The 21,923-nt window shown below is 37.8% G+C and overlaps 1 pseudogene; it reads right to left on the bottom strand.

Moving 5' to 3' along the window:
* Positions 1 to 5,723: 5,723 nt before the first annotated feature.
* LOC129624233 (heterogeneous nuclear ribonucleoprotein H3-like) lies at positions 5,724 to 12,808 on the bottom strand (annotated as a pseudogene).
* Positions 12,809 to 21,923: the final 9,115 nt, after the last annotated feature.

Raw genomic sequence — 21,923 nt, 5'->3', positions numbered from 1 at the left:
TCTAATGTTGAGTATGGGACACGTTGCTTAATGAGAAAATTTGTGTTTGTTTTTTTTTTTTCCAGAAAACCACTCTGTCCATAGATAGAACTCTAATTTTCAAATAACAGTTTAAGAAAAATGTCTCTGAACAAAGTTATTTGTGATTACATAAAGGATTTCAATTTTGTGAAATAATTTTATTGTAAAATATCTTTTGTGATAGGCTGGAATCTATGAATATTTATTTATTTATTTATTTATTTTTGTGTGTGTGTGTTATTCTTTTTTTTTTAATTTTATTTTATTTTTAAACTTTACATAACTGTATTAGTTTTGCCAAATATCAAAATGAATCCGCCACAGGTATACATGTTCCCCATCCTGAATATTTATATATATTAAGATATATATGTAGGTACATATATACATATATCTTGAGAATTTGCAATAGGTTAATATATATTCATTGTCTATGACCTAAAGAGCTCAGATAAAGTAAGGATAAGAGACTTGTAAATAACTAATGTCAGTAAGGTCCCACCTGCTATTACTTAATTATGCTGTATTCTACAACAAAACAGCCATGTAAGGGTCATTACTGTGAGGGATGTCAAATTGGCCGATTTGATGTTACTTAGGGCTTACTTTATCTATATAACTGTCTTAGATAAGAATTGCAACCTAATAATGATTACATTAGTGTCAGAAGTGTAGGGGACACCTATGGTTTATTTAGTAGGAAAAGATAGTATTAATGTTCTAAATTGAATTGTACTATCTACTTTCAGATAGTTAAAATAGTGTATGTAAAATATCCAACCACTCATTAATGGTTGATACCTGAGAAATACCAAAGTGCTTGAAATATTTAAATGTCTGCTGCTACCTCAGGCCAAACAGCTTTTCAAAAGGTATGGTGGCTTAAATATATTATTGATACATCTAAATAAAGTTACTGTGCTTTATGAAGTAAAATTTAATGTGTCATTTTTAGTTACCTATGACTTATATTTTGTGTGTTTAACATGTTTATTCCTTTTGGTATTATGGTTCATTCTCCAAATCCATCTAAGTGAAAAAAAAAAAAAAAAAAAACTTTTAAAAGTTTTTCTGAGCTTCCTTGGTGGCTCAGATGGTCAAGAATCTGCCTCCAATGTGGGAGATCTGGTTTTGATCCCAGGGTTGGGAAGATCTCCTAGAGGAGGGCATGGCAACCCACTCCAGTATTCTTGCCTGGAGATTCCCCATGGTCAGAGGAGCCTGGTGAGCTACATCCATGGGGTCGAAAAGAGCTGGACACAACTGAGCAACTAAGCACAGCACAGCGCACAAGTGGGGAAAAAAATCTTTACAAAAGGACATTTGTAATAGTAAAGTTGAAATAATGTATTTTATGTAAATTTATAATTTTCAGATAATAGGCATGCACACACACACAAAATCTGTATTTGATACTGAGTCATCAGAATCAATTATGAAACAGTAAAAAATTACAGGAAACAGTACAAACTCAAAGCTATTTAAAAAAATGGAGCATTGTCATCTATATATTTTTAAGTTTCTAATTTTTCGAAGGCAGTTGAGTCTCCAGTATATGCATTACTCTAATGTACTAAGAAGTAAGCCTCTTAAAAATATCTTCCATCTTCACAACAGTAATTTTTTTGTTTTAAAAAATTTATTTAAAATATATGTGACAGTTGTATTTTCATTCACAGGAGAAATCTTGAATAAATACAGAACAGCAGCAAATATAAGCACACCTATTTGAGCATGCTCATATGAGCATGTGATCAATTGATTGCTAGTATGAATCTATACTAACTAATCTAGTATAATAATGGGTAGGAATTGTAGAACATATTTGGAGAAAATTTCTCTCCTCTGTATGGGATGAAAAATTTTGGATTTAATGAAAAAGGGAAAATTTTCTCACATTGCTACATTAGCCATTATGTCAATAGTTAGAAAGACTAAATGCAAAGATGTCTGTCTTTGGTTGGAAGCTCAACTTTTCAAATTTATTAGAATAATTGACAACAAGCTTTCTGTCTGGAACATGCCTAGACAGAAACCACCAAGTAACAGAATAGCACATGGACATTGTGCTTTATAATTCACAAGACATTTTACCATACATAATCTCATTTCTTCCTCACAACAAAACAGATACATTGGTAGGTGAAATATTATATTCTACAAGTTCAACGGCAGAAGCAGAATGAAAGAATTTTAGTGATTCTCACATGAATGCAGAGTTTGTGGTAATAGATTCAAGATGTAGATAAAAGTTTTAAGTATTAATTACAGACTTCTTTCTTTTACATGTGCTCTTAAGAAAAGACTGAGAACATGTATTTCATCAAAATTTAATGTATATCATAATTTTGTTAAACGTCAAACATGTGAAAATTATTCTAGATAAATTCAAATTGACGATGAGCTTATTTTACATTTAGATCAATCAGCATTCTCAAATATCTATTCTTCAGGGCACAGTGAGGTCAAACAAATGTACAATGGGCTTCCTACTTGAATGGTAATTTTGTTAGTGGTTGATAAACCGTATACAGGGAGTAAGAGAATGTGCAGCCTTTTAACAAATATTCTCTTTTAACATATGTTAGAAATAGTATTAACAGCAGAAAAAAAATGAACAGAGTGAATGAGATAAAAACCTAGGTGTTTCTCTGTGAATGTGTGCTTGTGTATATATACTTACATGATGCCTGATATGCCAAGTTCCAACTGAATCCTCAATATGCAGAAAAACTGTTAGCATTACAAGAAGCTCTTCTTTTCCATTCAAGAATCTTAGTCTAGTAAGGAACACCAATATTAATCAAATAGTCATTTTCCATCTATGTATTCATTCATTCAGCTAATATTTAAAGAACACTATGGATGAGAAACTATTCTCAGTGAGTGCTACAGACATAGTTGTGTAAATACAGGTGCCATTGCACAGATACAAAGTCATAGAGCTGGGACACCATATATCCTGCAACTGGAACACACAACTCCATCTGGCTGAAAGCAAAGGTCTTGTGAACAATCAATCATTCCAACTCTTCTTCATCTATCTATAAAATGCTAACTAAAGGTGGAAAACAATTTGAAGTGTCTTTGGTTTGAAAATGCATATGATTTTGCATTATTTGATAATATATAATATATTTTATACCATATATTGGGCTTCCCACATGGCTCAAACAGTAAAGAATCCGCTGGCAATGCAGGAAACCTGGGTTCGATTCCTGGGCTGGAAAGATCCCCTGGAGGAGGAAATGGCAACCTGCTCTAGTATTCTTGCCAGGAGAATCCCCATGGACAGAGGAGCCTGGCAGGCTACTGTCACTGGGGTCCCAAAGAGTAAGACACAGCTGAGCAACTAAGCACAGCACAGCACATGTAATATATGTAATTTTGCATTATCTGATAATATATAATGTATTTTATACCATATAGTGACAATTAATTATTAATATATGGTACTATGTTGAAGACATTAGTTTTTATTTACCTACTTCTAATTTTCAAGTGAAATTGATTATTGGAGTTCTACTGAGACTTAAGGAGTGGTAAGCAATTATTTCATCTGCAGCATAATTTTCAAATATGTTTTTAAAATTGCAGTAACTAAAACTAGAGATATAGAATAAGAAACTGTTCTGGAGACCCATGAATACAAAAGCAAAGTAATGTTTTATTTAGAGAGGACTTATTGCATTATTTTTCACATTACTAGAAATATTGCTATCTACCTTGCAGGAAAGTAATGAGGCCATCTAGGTAAAGACACCTTTCACAGTATAGAACATATGATTAGAAATCAATAAATACTAAATATTAAGAGTTATATTCTTGACAACTTTTGCAATAGTTCCGTTTAGAAATAATGCAGATCATGCTGCTCCTCCTGCTGCTGCTAAGTTGCTTCAGTCATGTCTGACTCTGTGAGACCCCATAGATGGCAGCCCACCAGGCTCCCCCGTCCTTGGGATTCTCCAGGCAAGAATACTAGAGTGGGTTGCCATTTCCTTCTCCAATGCATGAAAGTGAAAAGTGAAAGTGAAGTCGCTCAGTTGAGTCCAATTCCTTGCGACCCCATGGACTGCAGGCTCCTCCGTCCATGGGATTTTCCCGGCAAGAATACTGGAGTGGGGTGCCATTACCTTCTCCTAATGCAGATCATACCACATGCTTATTTTATTTCTTCAATATAATATTTTACTCTCAACAGACAACCTTATCTGTCTCCTGAGAAACCTGTATGCAGGACAAGAAGCAAAAGTTAGAACCGGATATGGAACAATAGACTGGTTCCAAATCCGGAAAGGAGTATGTCAAGGCTGTATATTGTCACCCAGCTTATTTAAATTATATGCAGAGTACCTCAAGCAAAATGCTGGGTTGGATGACTCACAAACTGAAGTTAAGATTGCCAGGAGAAATATCAACAACCTCAAATTTGCAGATGATATCACTCTAATGGCAGAAAATTAAGAGGAACAAAAAAGCCTCTGCTGCTGCTGCTGCTGCTAAGTTGCTTCAGTCGTGTCCGACTCTGTGCGACCCCATAGACGGCAGCCCACCAGGCTCCCCCGTCCCTGGGATTCTCCAGGCAAGAACAATGGAGTGGGTTGCCATTTCCTTCTCCAATGCATGAAAGTGAAAAGTGAAAGTGAAGTCACTCAGTCATGTCTGACTCTTAGCGACCCCATGGACTGCAGCCCACCAGGCTCCTCCATTCATGGGATTTTCCAGGCAAGAGTACTGGAGTGGGGTGCCATTGCCTTCTCCAAAAAGCCTCTAGATAAGGGCAAAAGAGGAGAGTGAAAAAATTGGCTTAAAACTCACTCAATACTCAAAAAGCTAACATCATGGTATTCACATAACTTCATAGCAAATAGATGGGAAATAAGTGGAAATAGTGACAGATTTTATCTTCTAGGTCTCCCAAATCACTGTGGATGGTGACTGCAGCCATGAAATTAAAAGACACTTGCTCCTTGGAAGAAAAGCTATGAAAAACCTAGACAGTGTATTAAAATGCAGAGACATCATTTTACCAACAAGGTCCATAAGTTTAAAGCTATGGTTTTTCCAGTAGTAATATATGGATGTGAGAGTTGGACTGTAAAGAAACCTGAGTGCCAGAGAATTGATGCTTTCAAATTGTGGTGCTGGAGAAGACTCTTGAGAGTCCTTTGGACTGCAAGGAGATCCAACCAGTCAATTGTAAAGGAAATAAACCCTGAATATTCATCGGAAGGAGTGATGTTGAAGCTTAAGCTCTAATAGTTTGGCCACCTGATGTGACGAGCTGACTCATTGGAAAAGACCCTGATGCTGGGAAAGATTGAAGGCAAGAGAAGAAGGGAGCAATAGAGGATGAGATCGTTGAATGGCATCACTGACTCAGTGGACATGAATTTGAGCAAGCTCCAGGAGATGATGAAGGACAGAGAAACCTGACATGCTGCAGTTCATGAGGTTGCAAAGAGTTGGACCTGACTTAGTGACTGAACAAGAACACCACCAACAAATGCAACAAACAAAACAAACAGAAAACATCATTTCATCACAATCTGCTGCTTTATCAAGCAATATTTTGAGAACATATTCCTTCAGTCATTATATACTTTCTAAAACACAAAAGAAATTAAATCTGGAAGAAAGCTTACTATATCAGATACTGTGGTCAGAACTCTGTATGCTGGTGGTTATACTTTGATACATCACAGATCATCCACCTCATTTCCTTTATCTTGCCTGTAGTAACCTCTACTTCCTGCACTGCCACCTAAGCCATCAGGAATACCGTATCTCCACTATAAATCATTCCACAGTCCCATTCTCCCAACAGATCATTCATCTCCCATTTTATCCATTCCATCTCTTCCATAGCAACCCATTTCAGATCCTCACATTCCAAAGGCACTTCCAGGGCTATAATTCAAGAAAAGTTCAGTATATTAATGCTGTGTGTTATTCTTATCTTTAGACATGGCTAGCTACTGCTACTTCATGTGTCATTAAGTTTACATTTGCTTTTCCTGTTGTTTTGCCATCCACTCCAATATCAGTATGAACTAGTATTGGACTTAGTGCTGAGAAGAAATTAACAATACCATTTTCAGTTGAATGAACATGTATCCTCTCATGTGTACAATATGACCACCATGAAAATCTCAACGTACACAAGCAGCTCTACCATAGCCATGAACTCCCGTACTTCTTCCATCTCTCATTGAAGCATCAAAGCCCTCATTTCCTTAGTCAGAATTATTAGAGCTACCATAGTCATCACAACCTCTATAACCTTATTGGGGAAGAAAAAGCCAGGACAGATGCCAGAAATGTAACAAGTATCTTCTTTTCATCATCCATTCTCCACCTCTGATGCAGTGTGATAGTTTTGATGAATATTTGATCTGGAATAAATGACCCCTTTCATCTCACTGGTAATTTTACATAGCCTGCAAAATCTGCTGAAATTTCAAGATAGGAAGTTTGAGAATGTGCCAGATAGTAAGTAGGATAGTGTTAATGACATACACAGTCCTACAAACTATGATACAAATATAAAATGGTATTTGATGATTATTTAAAAAGTGAAATTTCAATTCTTTACCAAGCAAGGATAGAGTTGGACTTCTGAAGTCAGTGCAGCAAATTGGTTGCACAGAATTTGAACTCCTGTGCATCACATAACTCAGTGTTGTAGAAAACTGGATTGAGCCTTGTCTTTTAAATTTATGTAACATTCATATTATATACTGCTGAGATCACCTGACTCATATTTAGGCTCAAGTACCTTTATTTCTTTAATATTTATCCATCTTTCATATATAAATATAAAAATACACATAAACATTTTACTGGTTTCCCATCTAACATTTTTAAAACATTGGTATTTTGCTCTCTTCATTTGATGTTCTCTTATTATGTGGCTCCACATTTTATCCTCAGTGCCAGATTATCCTTTTAGACAAGAGAGCTAAGAATCTGAAGGATGTTCCTTTTTGAGGATTTAGATTTCCAAATGATCAATAATTTATAATGACTCAAGTACTGAAAGTTATCAGAATCCATTAACTTCTCAAATAAAGTTTCCTTTATATGAAAAAGCATTTCCTCTTATCTCTAAAAAATTGTTAGCCTCAATATTTTGGAGACCAGTATAGAGCTGAAGGGTAAAGAGCATTTTTCTAAGATTGAGTTTCTGTGCTTTGTGTGTGTGTGTGTGTGCATGCGCATGCATGAGTGTGCATGGTGAGTGAGTGGTGTGTTGTGCACGCATACTCTAATGTACTCATCTGTGCCTCTTTGTGGTGGTAAAATATTTTCTTTCCCCTTTACAAATAAAAATGTCTTATTCTAAAGAAGATACATAAACTATCAAATGCAATGTGATGTTTTTGTTAAATAATAAGCAACAGAAGCATACAGAAATAAATATTTCTCATGGAGATAAAATATATACAACTATAAAATCATAAATATACTGGAGAATTATAATATGAATTTGTAAATTGTATGCAAATAGCTTGAAACCAGATCTATAAAGACATAAATAAAGCAACAAGACTGAAAGGTTTATATGTTGGCTTGTTTATAGAGTAGCACAAACATTTTTCTTTTTTAATTGGCAATTAATTTTCGGCAGCCATCTAGGTACTTTCATGTCAAATTACTTTTCCTACACTAAACAAGATTAGGCATCCAAGCAGCAAAGCACTTACATGAAAAGTGAGAAACTGACTGTCAAGTGGATATTTTCCACCTATAACCAATTAAAATGTTTCTTTTTTTTGATGAATGGGTGTTGTAATTTCTCATTTTGTATTTTTACCTAAGTACATACCTGTGTAACATCTCAGTTCACAGGAGCTAAAAAAGATGGGTGTTGATATTTCTGTTATTTCTTTCATGCAATCTACCTTTAGAATGAAATGAAGGCACATTTTAGTAAAACAGAGTTTTATTATGCTACTGCACACAAAAATACATCAACAGTATATTTACAAGTGTGTATATATATATATATGCATATATATATGTCTGTGTAAATGTATATACACATATGTGTTTTTAAGCAAAAATTAAACTTCAAAAATATTTCTATTAAAAGATTTTAGCCTTTCAGTCCCCTGTAGATTATAATTTTACATTGAAACGTAAAGATACCTGTATTTAAAAATTAGAACCTTGACACATAAGGTAAAAAAGTAATGTATTATTGATAATCTTCAAATGAATGACATAAAAAGGAAAATATTGATTTTTTGGAAGATGTCTCATTTTTCTTACTTCACAGAAGACTGATGCAGGTTCATGAGCCTATCAATATCATTTGAATTAATGCATATTCCTTACTATTGATTGCTTTAACAATGATTGTCATAACTGATTTATGGGCACTTACGCCTGTTAAATATTTTAAGAGGTAAATATCAGATTTGTATGTATAAGTAGATTGACTTGAATAAACAACAAGGTTGGATGTTAACATTATGCCTTTTGATGTAAGCCATATTATAATACATTATGCAAGATGTATTTTTGAGAGAGCAGCAAAAATTCAACTAAAAGTTAATATTAGATTACATTGCTAACTAGAATTAAATGCAGAATACTCTCTAAGAAGTAAAAAAAGCACCTTAAATTGAAGGTAGCAGTTCTCAAGTTACTTGGAAATATACCTAACATCTATGAGAAAAATAAATTAGAATACAAAATTTGAGTATCATTTTAATGCTTAAAATGGATTTGTTCCTATTGCTTACAATAGGTCAGAACATAGGACTACAATTCTTAATTTCAGTTTCCTATTGTGACTGATACACAATATTCCCCAAATAATTGAGAGAAGATGCTATTAAATGGGAGACAAAGTAGGGGCATATATGTCTATGTGACTCTTTATTTAGCATGATTATCTTTGACTTGAGAAATTTTATGTGATAGCTACAGTTATTTACCAAGGAACCTACTAAAAAAGTTTATTGAATTATCACATATGTGCCATAAATTCACTTGCTTTAAGAGTACAAATCAATTATTTTTATTATTCTTTGTTGTTTGTTTGTGCAAACATTTCTGTGCTATAACTTTCGTGTATTCTATTATCCCAAACGGAGAAGGCAATGGCAACCCACTCCAGTAGTCTTGCCTGGAGAATCCCAGGGACAGAGGAGCCTGGTAGGCTGCAGTCCATGGGGTCGCTACCGTCGGACATGACTGAGCGACTTCACTTTCACTTTTCACTTTCATGCATTGGAGGAGGAAATGGCAACCCACTCCAGTGTTCTTGCCTGGAGAATCCCAGGGACAGAGGAGCCTGGTGGGCTGCAGTCCATGGGGTCGCTACCGTCGGACATGACTGAGCGACTTCGCTTTCACTTTTCACTTTCATGCATTGGAGGAGGAAATGGCAACCCACTCCAGTGTTCTTGCCTGGAGAATCCCAGGGACAGAGGAGCCTGGTGGGCTGCAGTCCATGGGGTCGCTACCGTCGGACATGACTGAGCGACTTCGCTTTCACTTTTCACTTTCGTGCATTGGAGGAGGAAATGGCAACCCACTCCAGTGTTCTTGCCTGGAGAATCTCAGGGACGGGGGAGCCTGGTGGGCTGTCGCAGCAGCAGTATCCCAAAAACATGCTTCTTAGCCACTGCTGTCACTTCCTATTTCCAACTCTAGTCTCAGAAAATTGCTAATATACTTACTATCTCTAAAGATTTGTTTTTTTTTCTGGATATTTCACATAAATATGCTCATGCATGCCTGCTCAGTGCTATTGGACTCTTTGAGACCCTGTGACCATTAGCCTGCCAGGCTCCTCTATCCATGTGATATTCGCAACAAGAATACTGGAATGGGTTGCCATTTACTCTGTCAAGGGATCTTCTTGACCCAGGGACTGAACCAGTGTCTCCTGTATTACAAGCGGATTCTTTATTGCTGAGTCATGAGGAAAACCCTTTTACGTAAATAAAATCATACATAACGTGGTCTTTTGCATCTGGTTTCTTTCCTTCAGCATATTACTTTAAAAGTTCATCCATGTTGCAGCATGTATCAGCATTTCACTCATTCATTATTGGCAAATACTATTTAATTGTAGGTATAACCACATTTTTTTTAATACATTCACCAGCAGATGGATATATGCATTGTTTTGGGCTATTACAAATGTCATTTCTATGATCTTTCATGTAAAAAACCGTTACATGGTCATACGTTTTCTTTTTTCTTGTGTAGTTTCAATTCATTCAGTTCAGTTGCTCAGTCATGTCCAACTCTTTGTGAACGCATGGATTGCAACACTCCAGGCTTCCCTTTCCATCACCAACTCCCAGAGCTTGTTCAAACTCATGTTGATTGAATCCTTGATGCCATCAAACCATCTCATCCTTTCTTGTCCCCTTCTCTTCCTGCCTCCAATTCTGCCCAGCATCAGGGTGTTTTGCAATGAGGCAGCTCTTCACATTAGGTGGCCAAAGTATCAGAGTCTCAGCTTCAGCGTCAGTGCTTCCAATGAATATTCAGGACTGGTTTCCTTTAAGATGGACTGGTTGGTTCTCCTTGCAGTCCAAGGCACTCTCAAGAGTCTTCTTCAACACTACAGTTCAAAAGGATCAATTTTAGGCACTCAGCTTTCTTTATAGTCCAACTCTCACATCCATACATGACTACTGGAAAAAACATAGCTTTGACTAGATGGACATTTGTTGGCAAAGTAATGTCTCTGCTTTTTTAATATGCTGTCTAGATTTGTCATAGCTTTTCTTCCAAGGATCAAGTGTCTTTTAATTTCATGGCTGCAATCACCATCTGCAGTGATTTTGGAGCCCCCCCCAAATAAAGTCTCTCATTGTTTCCATTGATTCCTCATCTATTTGCCATGAAATGATGGGATGAGATGCCATGATCTTAGTTCTCTGAATGTTGAGTTTTAAGTCAACTTTTTCACTCTCCTCTTTCACTTTCAACTAGAGGCTCTTTAGTTCCTCGCTTTCTGCCGTAAGGATGGTGTCATCTGCCTATCTGAGGTTATTGATATTTCTCCTGGCAATCTTGAGGGAGGACCTTAGGAAACATCACTATGCACAAAGCTAGTGGAGGTGATGAAATTCCAGTTGAGCGATTTCAAATCCTAAAAGTTGATGCTGTGAAAGTGGTCTTTCACAAATTCCAGCTTGTACTTCATCCAGTCCAGCATTTCACATAATGTACTCTGCATATAAGTTAAATAAGCAGGGTTGACAGTATACAGCCTTGACATACTCCTTTCCTGATTTGGAACCAGTCTGTTGTTCCATGTTCATTTCTAACTATTGCTTCTTCACCTGCATACAGATTTATCAGGAGGCAGGTAAGGTGGTCTGGTATTCCCACCTCTTTTAGAATTTTCCACAGTTTGCTGTGATGCACACAGTCAAAGATTTTGGCATAGTCAATAAAGCAAAAGCAGATGTTTTTCTGGAACTCTCTTGCTTTTTTGATAATCCAACAGATGTTGGCAATTTGATCTCTGGTTCCTCTGCTTTTTTTAAATCCAGCTTGAACATCTGAAAGTTCTAAGTTCACGTACTGTTGAAGCCAGGCTTGGAGAATTTTGAGCATTACTTTACTAATGTGTGAGATGAGTGCAGTTGTGCGGTGGTTTGAGCATGCTTTGGCATCGCCTTTCCTTGGGATTGGAATGAAACCTGTACTTTTTCAGTCCTGTGGCCACTGCTGAATTTTCCAAATTTGCTGGTGAATTGAGTGCAGCACTTTCACAGCATCAACTTTTAGGATTTGAAATCGCTCAACTGGAATTTCATCACCTCCACTAGCTTTGTTCATAGTGATGTTTCCTAAGGTCTTCTTGACTTTCCTCTCCAGGATGTCTGGCTGTAGTTGAGTGATTACACTATCATGGTTATCTGGGTCATGAAGATCTTTTTTGTGTAGTTCTTCTGTGTATTCTTGCCACCTCTTCTTAATATCTTCTGCTTCTGTTAGGTCCATGCCATTTCTGTCTTTTTTTTGTGCCCATCTTTGCATGAAATGTTCCCTTGTTATCTCTAATTTTCTTTAAGAGATCTCTAGTCTTTCCCATTCTATTCTTTTCCTCTATTTCTTTGCACTGATCACCGAGGAAGGCTTTCTGATCTCTCCTTGCTATTCTTTGGAACTCTGCATTCAAATGGGTATGTCTTTCCTTTCCTCCTTTGCCTTTCACTTCTCTTCTTTTCACAGCTATTTGCAAGGCCTCCTCAGACAGCCATTTTGCCTTTTTGCATTACTTTTTCTTGGGGATGGTCTTAATCACTCCTTCTTGTACAATGTCACGAACCTCCATCCATAGTTCTTCAGGCACTCTTTCTATCAGATCTAATCCCTTGAATCTATTCCTCACTTCCACTGTATAATTGTAAGGGATTTGATTTAGGTCATACCTGAATGATCTAGTGGTTTTCCCTACTTTCTTCAATTTAAGTCTGAATTTGGCAACAAGGAGTTCGTGTTCTGAGCCATATTCAGCTTCCGGTATTGTTTTTGCTGACAGCATAGAGCCTCTCCATCTTTCGCTGCAAAGAATATATACCAAATCAATCTGATTTTGGTATAGACCGTCTGGTTTTGTTCATGTATAGGGAGGCCTGATGTGCTGTGGTTCATGGGGTCACAAAGAGTCAGACATGACTGAGCGACTGGACTAAACTGAAGAGTCTTCTCTTGTGTTGTTGGAAGAGGGTGTTTCCTATGCCCAGTGCGTTCTCTTGGCAAAACTGTATTAGCGTTTGCCCTGCTTCATTCTGTCCTCCATGGCCAAATTTGCCTGTTACTCCAGGTATGTCTTGACTTCCTACTTTTGCATTCTAGTCCCCTATAATGAGGAGGACATCTTTCTTGGGTGTTAATTTTAGAAGGTCTTATAGGTCTTCATAGAACCATTCCACTTCATTTTCTTCAGTATTACTGATTGAGGTATAGACTTGGATTACTGTGATTTGAATGGTTTGCCTTGGAAACGAACAGAGACCATACTGCCATTTTTGAGATTGCATCGAAGTACTGCATTTTGGACCTTTTTTTGGACTATGATGGCCACTCCATTTCTTCTAAGGGATTCTTGCCCACAGTAGTAGATATAATGGTCATCTGAGTTAAATTCACCCATTCCAGTCCATTTTAGTTCATTGATTCCTAAAATGTTGATGTTCACTCTTGCCATCTCCTGTTTGACCACTTCTAATTTGCCTTGATTCATGGACCTAACATTCCAGGTTCCTATGCAACAAAGGTCCGTCTAGTCAAGGCTATGGTTTTTCCACTGGTCATGTATGGATGTAAGAGTTGGACTGTGAAGAAAGCTGAGCACTGAAGAATTGATGCTTTTGAACTGTGGTGTTGGAGAAGACTCTTGAAGAGTCCCTTGGACTGCAAGGAGATCCAACCAGTCCATTCTAAAGGAGATCAGTCCTGGGTGTTCTTTGGAAGGAATGATGCTAAAGCTGAAACTCCAGTACTCTGGCCACCTCATGAGAAGAGTTGACTCATTGGAAAAGACTCTGATACTGGGAGGGATTGGGGGCAGGAGGAGAAGGGGACGACAGGGGATGAGATGGCTGGATGGCATCACTGACTCGATGGATGTGAGTTTGAGTGAACTCTGGGAGATGGTGATGGACAGGGAGGCCTGGCATGCTGCGATTCATGGGATCGCAAAGAGTTGGACATGACTGAGTGACTGAACTGAACTGATGCAATACTGCTCTTTACAGCATCAAACTTTACTTCCATCACAAGTCACATCCCCAACTGGGTGTTGTTTTTGCTTTGGCTCTATCTCTTCATTCTTCCTGGAGTTATTGCTCCACTCATCTCCAGTAGTATTTTGTGCACCTACCAACATTGGGAGTTCATCCTTCAGTGTCATACCTTTTTGCCTTTTCATACTGTTCATGGAGTTCTCAAGGCAAGAATGCTGAAGTTGTTTGCCATTTCCTTCTCCAGTGGACCACATTTTGTCAGAACATTCCATCATGACCTGTCCATCTTGGGTGGCCCTACATGATATGGCTCATAGCTTCATTGAGTTAGACAAGGCTATGGTCCATGTGATCAGATTGGTTAGTTTTCTTGACTTTGGTTTTCAGTCTGTTTGGTCTCTGACAGAAAAGGAGAAGAGGCTTATGAAAGCCTCCTGATGGAAGAGACTGAGGGGGAAACTGGGTCTTGTTCTGATGGACCATGCATAGTAAATTTTTAATCCAACTTTCTGTTGATGATCTGTGCTGTTATTTGACCTGAGGCCAAACTATTGTGGATGTAATAAAGATCATGGTGACCTCCTTCAAAAGGTCCCATGCATACATTGTTATACTCAGGGACCCCAACCCTGCAGCAGGCCACTGTCGACCCACTTCTCCGCCAGAGACTCCTGGTTCCTTACGGGCAAGTCTGGGTCATCTCTTGTGGGGTTACTGTTCCTTTCTTCTGGGTCCTGCTGCACACAAGGTTTTGTCTGTGTCCTCCAAGAGTCTGTTTCCCCAGTCCTATGTAGGTTCTGGTGGCTCTAGGGTGGGGTTAATGGTGACCTCCTCCAAGAGGGCTCATGCCGTACCCAGGTCTACTGCACCCAGAGCCCTTGCCCCTTCAGCAGTCCACTGGTGACCCATACCTCCTCAGTCCAGTTCAGTTCAGTTCACTTGCTCAGTCATGTCTGACTCTTTGTGAGCCCATGGACCACAGCACACCAGGCCTCCCTGTCCATCACCAACTCCCAGAGTCTACCCAAACTCATGTCCATTGAATCAGTGATGCCATCCAACCATCTTATCCTCCATCGTCCCCTCTCCTTCTGCCTTCAATCTTTCCCAGCATCGGGGTCTTTTCAAATGAGTCAGCTCTTAGCATCAAGTGGCCAAAGTATTGGAGTTTCAGCTTCAAAATCCATACCTCCTCAGAAGACACTCAAACACAGTTCTGTCTCAGTCTCTGTGGGGTCTCTGGGTCCTGGTGCATAGAAGGTATCTTTGGACCCTCTGAGTGTCTCTGGAGGATATGGGGTTTGATTCTAAACATGATTTTTACCCTCCTACCATCTTGTTCGGGCTTTTCCTTTGCCCTTGGAAGTGGGGTATCTCCTCAAAATCAGCAATGTAGAGTTGGAGAAAATGAGAAAAAACAGTAGACTGGCCATCTTGCAGTGATATACAAGAAGAGGGAACCCTGTAAGATTAGGTTTTTGTGTGAGGGAAGACAATGTGTTGTGGATCAAATGCCACACACTCATTACTAAGATTTAGTACATTTTGTTGAATGAATATCTTTTTCCATTTGCTGTATACCCTTAGGATAATTTACAATGACTTAAATTGTTTTTTGAAATAAAATTCTCTGTATATAAATGGTTGATGAGTAAAGCATCTATTGTGCTCCTTCTTCTGTCATTTCAGAAGTCAGTCTCTTAAGGAACTTACTTTTAAAGGTAATGATTTTGTTTTTATTATCAAAAAACAAAATTTTTCATTTGAGACATAAACACTTTAGGGACTCAAGTATATTACAAGCTTTTGTAAATATTACTATATTGAAATGTTTCTTTTAAAATTAATATCTTCATAATTAAAATTGCCAAATGACAATCCTTTTTCAACCATTATAATACATATAATGCCATTATAGCATTTTTTTCTTCTAAAGAGTCTTCATTTAATTGTTCTTGATAAAATATCATTTGCTGTCATAACACCAAAATCATTCTGAGTGTAAATTTTAATTGATAATCTATAGTCTAATTGCTAATCCCATTCCACACTAATTTATAATTCTACTTATGTCATAAATATGAATGTGTAGTTTCCAATAATATACTATCATGCATTTGTTCAAGGACTGCCTTTAATTACTTCCATTATTTCTGGTCTTCTGGTGTAGGTGGGAGAAATTTGGGTAACCCTTTGGATGTTACCACTGTTTTATGTGTCAAAATTGGATTAGATACTATGCATAATGCAAATAACCATGTAATTATTTTGAATTTACAATGTATTTACTATGTAATTGCATAGTAAGTACCATATAATTACAGGATGATTACATGATTATTTCTGCCTTTTACACAGCTTTAAAAGCAAAAGATTTTGTTGCAATTATTATTGGCATTTATTGGTAAGTGTTACATGGTAGGGAACAAAATATTTATCATATAATCAACCAACTAAGCAACTGCTATTGACTCTTTTCACTTGCAAAAATTATATTTAAAAGTTATTTTAGTGAACCTAAAATTGCTTTAAAATGAATTTTATTAATTAAAGAATTTAATGCACTTGAAGTTGAACATGAATACAGGCACAATTTGATATCTCTCAAACAGTTGATCATTGTGTACACCATTCTGTTTAACTATTGTTATTGTGCATTTTTATTTGAGATTTTGAGTTTCAGGTTAATTTCTTTGAATATTCCAAGAACATCTTAAATGACCAATATGAGGAGAAACTCAAGAGATAAACGTGCTTTTTCACTTTTTGACTTTTTACCTAAAAATGTCCATACTTATGATAATAAAATGTATTATGCTTCTAAAAATTCTTGACTCATACATTTTGCAATTATAAAACAAATATTTTATATTAAAGGATTATTCAGTTCAGTTCAGTTCAGTCACTCAGTCGTGTTTGACTCTGCGACCCCGTGAATTGCAGCATGCCAGGCCTCCCTGTCCACCACCATTTCCCGGAGTTCACTCAAACTCACGTCCATCGAGTCGGTGATGCCATCCAGCCATCTCATCCTCTGTCGTCCCCTTCTCCTCCTGCCCCCAATCCCTCCCAGCATTAGAGTCTTTTCCAATGAGTCAACTCTTCACATGAAGTGACCAAAGTATTGGAGTTTCAGCTTCAGCATCAGTCTTTCCAATGAACACCCAACACTGATCTCCTTTTAGTCTTACATGAAAACTGGAGAAATAGTACATGTTTTCTGCACCCTGTACATTCTCTGCTTCCACTATTATTAACATCTTGTGTTATTTTGCTGCAATTGTTATAATAAATGAATTAGTACTGATACATTATTGTTAACTAAAGTCCATCATTTATTCTGATTTCCCTGGAAGTGAAAAGTGAAAGTGAAGTCATTCAGTTGTGTCTGATTTCCTTAGTTTGTAACAAATGTTCTTTTTCTGTTCTAGGATTATATTCATGACACCACATTGCATTCAATAGTGATGTCTATTTAGTATCTTCTTGGATGTGCCAGTTTCTCAGATTTTCCTTGTTTTTGATGACCTTGAGAGTTTGAAAGAATGTTGGTTAGGTATTTGTAGAATATCCCCCAAATGGGATTTGCTTCATGTTTTTCTCATGCTTAGGTGATAGCTATGTGTTTGGGGAAGGAAGATCACTGGCGCAAAGTGCTAATATAATCACATCATATCAAGAGTACATAATATAAACATGATTTATCACAGTTGGTGTTAACCTTAATCTCCTGGCTGAGGCTGTGTTTGTCAGAGTTCTCAACTATAAATCGACTTTTTAAAAAAAAAATCCCTTTTCCATGCTATAATCTTGGAAGAAGTTCACTATGCACAGCCCACAATTAAACATAGAAAAGTTACACTCTAACTCTTTGAGGGCAAAATAGCTACATAAATTATTAGATATTCTTCTACATGGCAGATACATCTCTTCTCTTCCACTTAGTTATTTATTCAACCATTTATTTATATCTGTATGGACTCATGCATATTTATTTTAGATTTTGGTTTATAATCTAATACTGCTTTAGTTTGTTGCTCAAATGTTTCCAGCATTTGCTCCAGGATGCTCTCTTGATTGGCTCTTGTGTTCCTTAGACATATTGAATATTGTAAAAATTTTGAGCAATTATATACAAAGGTGTTATATTTTGTATGAAAATTTTTATGTGAAATTAGCTATCATATCTCTTGAGTAAATATCTAGAACTGTGATTGTTGAAGTGTATGGTAAGGCTATACCTACTTTTTTCAGAAACTGCCAAGCTGTCTTCTAAAGCTGCTGTATATTTTATATTGACACTAATAATGAAGGAGAGTTGCTCTTGCACCACATTGTTGTCAGTCATTGGAGTCACAGTTTCTTGGATTTTAATTGCTGAAATGGGCTTCCCTCATGGCTCAGCTAGTAAAGAACCTGCCTGCAATGCTGGAGACCTAGGTTCCATCCCTGGTTTGGGAAGATCCCCTGGAGAAAGGAAAGGCTACCCACTCCAGTATTCTGGCCTGGAGAATTCCACAGAATGTATAGTCCATGAGGTTGCAAAGAGTTGGAGACAACCAAGGGACTTTCATTTCAATCACTGAAATAGATATACAGTTATTTTAATTGGCAATTATTATAAATGATATCACACATTTTTCATAAATATATTTGCCATCTATGTATCTTCTTTGGTAAGGTATTTGTTAGATCATTTGCTCATTTTAAAAATACTTTCTTCTTGCTGTGTTTTAAGAGTTCTTTACATAATTTGCATACATTCCTTTATGAAATGTATTTTTAAAATATTTGCTCACAGTCTGTTGTTGTATTTTGTTTTTCTTAATGGGCATTTGCTGAAAAGAAGTTTTTAATTTAAATAAATATAAGTGATCCACTTTTTCTTTTACAGATGATGCTTTTGGTGCTACATCTGTATTATGCTGCTAGGCCTGCCTAACAATTTACTACAGCCTGTGTGGCTTTAACAATAGATTCATTGTCTCACAGCTCTAGAGCCTAGAAATCAAGATCAATGTGTCAGTAGGGCCACAGTCCCTCAGAAACTGGTGGGGAGCAATCTGCTCCAGACCCTTCTCCTAGCTTCTGGTGGCTTAACTCTCGTCTTCACTTGGCATTCTCCCTGTGTCCAAATTTTCTTTCTGGGCTTCCTTGGTGGCTCAAATGATAAAGAATCTGCCTTTCAATGTGGGAGACTTGGGTGTGATCCCTGGGTTGGGAAGATCCCCTGGAAGAGGGCTTGGCAACCCACTCCAGTATCCTTGCTTGGAGAATCCCCATGGACAGAGGGGCCTGGCAAGCTAAGTTAGCCCAAGGGGTTGCAAAGAGTCAGATATGACTAAGCACATAAAGACACCAATCATATTGAATCACCCAGTGGCTCAGAGGCACACAGGTAATGCAGGAGACACAGGTTTGACCCCTGCATCAGGAAGATTCCCTGGAGGAGGAAATGGTAAACCATTCCAGTATTCTTGCTTGGGAAAAATCCCATGGACAGGCTCCCAGAGAGTCCTGGTGGGTGATGGGATCAAAAAGATTCAGACATGACTTAGCATCTGAACAACAAATTAAATCAGGGACCTACCTTACTCCAGAAAGGCTTCACATTTACTTAACAATTATGTTTTCCACAACCTTATTTCCAAGTAAGATCATATTCTGAGGTACTGGGTATTAGGACTTTAACGTATGAATTTTAAGGGACCCAATTTTACCCATGAAAGTGAAAGTGTTAGTTGCTCAGTCATGTTCGACTCTTTGCAACATGATGGACTGTAGCCCACCAGGATCCTCTGTCCATAAGATTTCCCAGGCAAGAATACTGGAGTGGGTAGCCATTCCCTTCTCCAGTGGATCTTCTCAACCCATGGACAGAACCCAGATCTCCTACATTGCAGGCAAATTCTTTATTTCTGTGCTACCAGGAAAACCTATTATTATTATTATTTTTTACCCATTAGTTCAGTTGAGTTCAGTCGCTCAGTCATGTCCAACTATTTGTGACCCCAGGAATCGCAGCATGCCAGGCCTCCCTGTCCATCACCAACTCCCGGAGTTTACCCAAACTCATGTCCATCGAGTTGGTGATGCCATCCAGCCGTCTCATCCTGTGTTATCCCCTTCTCTTCCTGCCCTCAATCCCTCCCAGTATCAGGGTCTTTTCCAATGAGTCAACTCTTTGCATGAGGTGGCCAAAGTACTGGAGTTTCAGCTTTAGCATCATTCCTTCCAAAGAACACCCAAGACTGATCTCCTTTAGGATGGACTGGTTGGATCTCCTTGCAGTCCAAGGGACTCTCAAGAGTCTTCTCCAACATCACAGTTCAAAAGCATCAATTCTTCGATGCTCAGCTATCGTCACAGTCCAACTCTCACATCCATACATGACCACAGGAAAAACCATAGCCTTGACTAGATGGACCTTTGTTGGCAAAGCAATGTCTCTGCTTTTGAATATGCTATCTAGGTTGGTCATAACTTTCCTTCCAAGGAGTAAGCGTCTTTTAATTTCATGGCTGCAATCACCATCTGCAGTGATTTTGGAGCCCCCAAAATAAAGTCTGACACTGTTTCCACTGTTTCCCCATCTATTTCCCATGAAGTGATGGGACCAGATGCCATGATCTTCGTTTTCTGAATGTTGAGCTTTAAGCCAAAATTTTCACTCTCCTCTTTCACTTTCATCAAGAGGGTTTTGGTTCCTCTTCACTTTCTGCCATAAGGGTGTTGTCATCTGCATATCTAAGGTTATTGATATTTCTCCCGGCAATCTTGATTCCATCTTGTGCTTCTTCCAGCCCAGAGTTTCTCATGATGTACTCTGCATATAAGTTAAATAAGCAGGGTGACAATATACAGCCTTGACGTACCCCTTTTCCTATTTGGAACCAGTCTGTTGTTCCATGTCCAGTTCTAACTGTTGCTTCCTGACCTGTATATAGGTTTCTCAAGAGACAGGTCAGGTGGTCTGGTATTCCCATTTCTTTCAGAATTTTCCACAGTTTATTGTGACCCACACAGTCAAAGGCTTTGGCATAGTCAATAAAGCAAAAATAGATGTTTTTCTGGAACTGTCATGCTTTTAAATGATCCAGCGGATGTTGGCAATTTTATCTCTGGTTCCTCTGCCTTTTCTAAAACCACCTTGAACATCTGGAAGTTCATGGTTCATGTATTTTTTACCCATAACAGGCTCTAAAACTCATTACTAGTCTCATGGCCACCTAGAAGTTTTCCTATGTTTTCTTCCAGAAGTTTGGCAATATTTCATTTAAAAGTTAAGCCCATGATTCATTTTGAATAACTTTTTTGAAAGTTGTAAAATTAATTTTTGTATGTGAGCTTCCAATGATTGAAAGCAACCACCACTTGTTGAAAAGACAAAGCATTCTTCATTTAACTGTCTTTTCTCCTTTGTCAAAGTTTAGTTGACTATACTTGTGTGACTGTTGTGGATATTTTTCTGGACCTCTGTTCTGTTTCATTGATCTTTATCCTTTCACTGCTGCCATGTTGTTCTTATTGAAATATGTTTAAAGTCAGTCTTGAAATTAGCTTATGAGAGTTCTCCAGTCTTTGTTTTATTGTTTTAGTCTTGTATTGGCTGCTGCTGCTGCTGCTGCTAAGTTGTTTCAGTCATGTCCGACTCTGCGCGACCCCATAGAGGGCAGCCTACCAGGCTTCCCCGTCCCTGGGATTCTCTAGGCAAGAACACCGGAGTGGGTTGCCATTTCCTTCCCCAATAGATGAAAGTGAAAAGTGAAAGTGAAGTCGCTCAGTCGTGTCCGACCCTCAGTGACCCCATGGACTGCAGCCCACCAAGCTCCTCCGTCCATGGGATTTTCCAGGCAAGAGTACTGGAGTGGGGTGCCATTGCCTTCTCCCTGTATTGGCTAGACTTGTTCTTTTGTTTTCAAGATAAACTATAGAATCAAGTAAATTTTCTCAAGTACATGATAGAATTTGCTGAAAATTTCAGCAATAAGAACTAAAAGGATAAATTGTTTATCTTGCTGTCTATCTGTGGCTAATATATAATTCCTTGTCTGAGTGATTCAACCATAAAACATGAAACTTATGCCTTCTAAAGGAATGAGGCAACCTCTCCCACAGTTAATCTCTGAGTTATGAAAAAAAAAAAAAAAAAGAAAGGACCATGGTGTC

The sequence above is a fragment of the Bubalus kerabau genome, chromosome 12 (genome assembly GCF_029407905.1).
Source record: "Bubalus kerabau isolate K-KA32 ecotype Philippines breed swamp buffalo chromosome 12, PCC_UOA_SB_1v2, whole genome shotgun sequence".
Lineage (NCBI taxonomy): Eukaryota > Metazoa > Chordata > Mammalia > Artiodactyla > Bovidae > Bubalus > Bubalus kerabau.
This window is presented reverse-complemented; position numbering and strand designations above follow the sequence as displayed.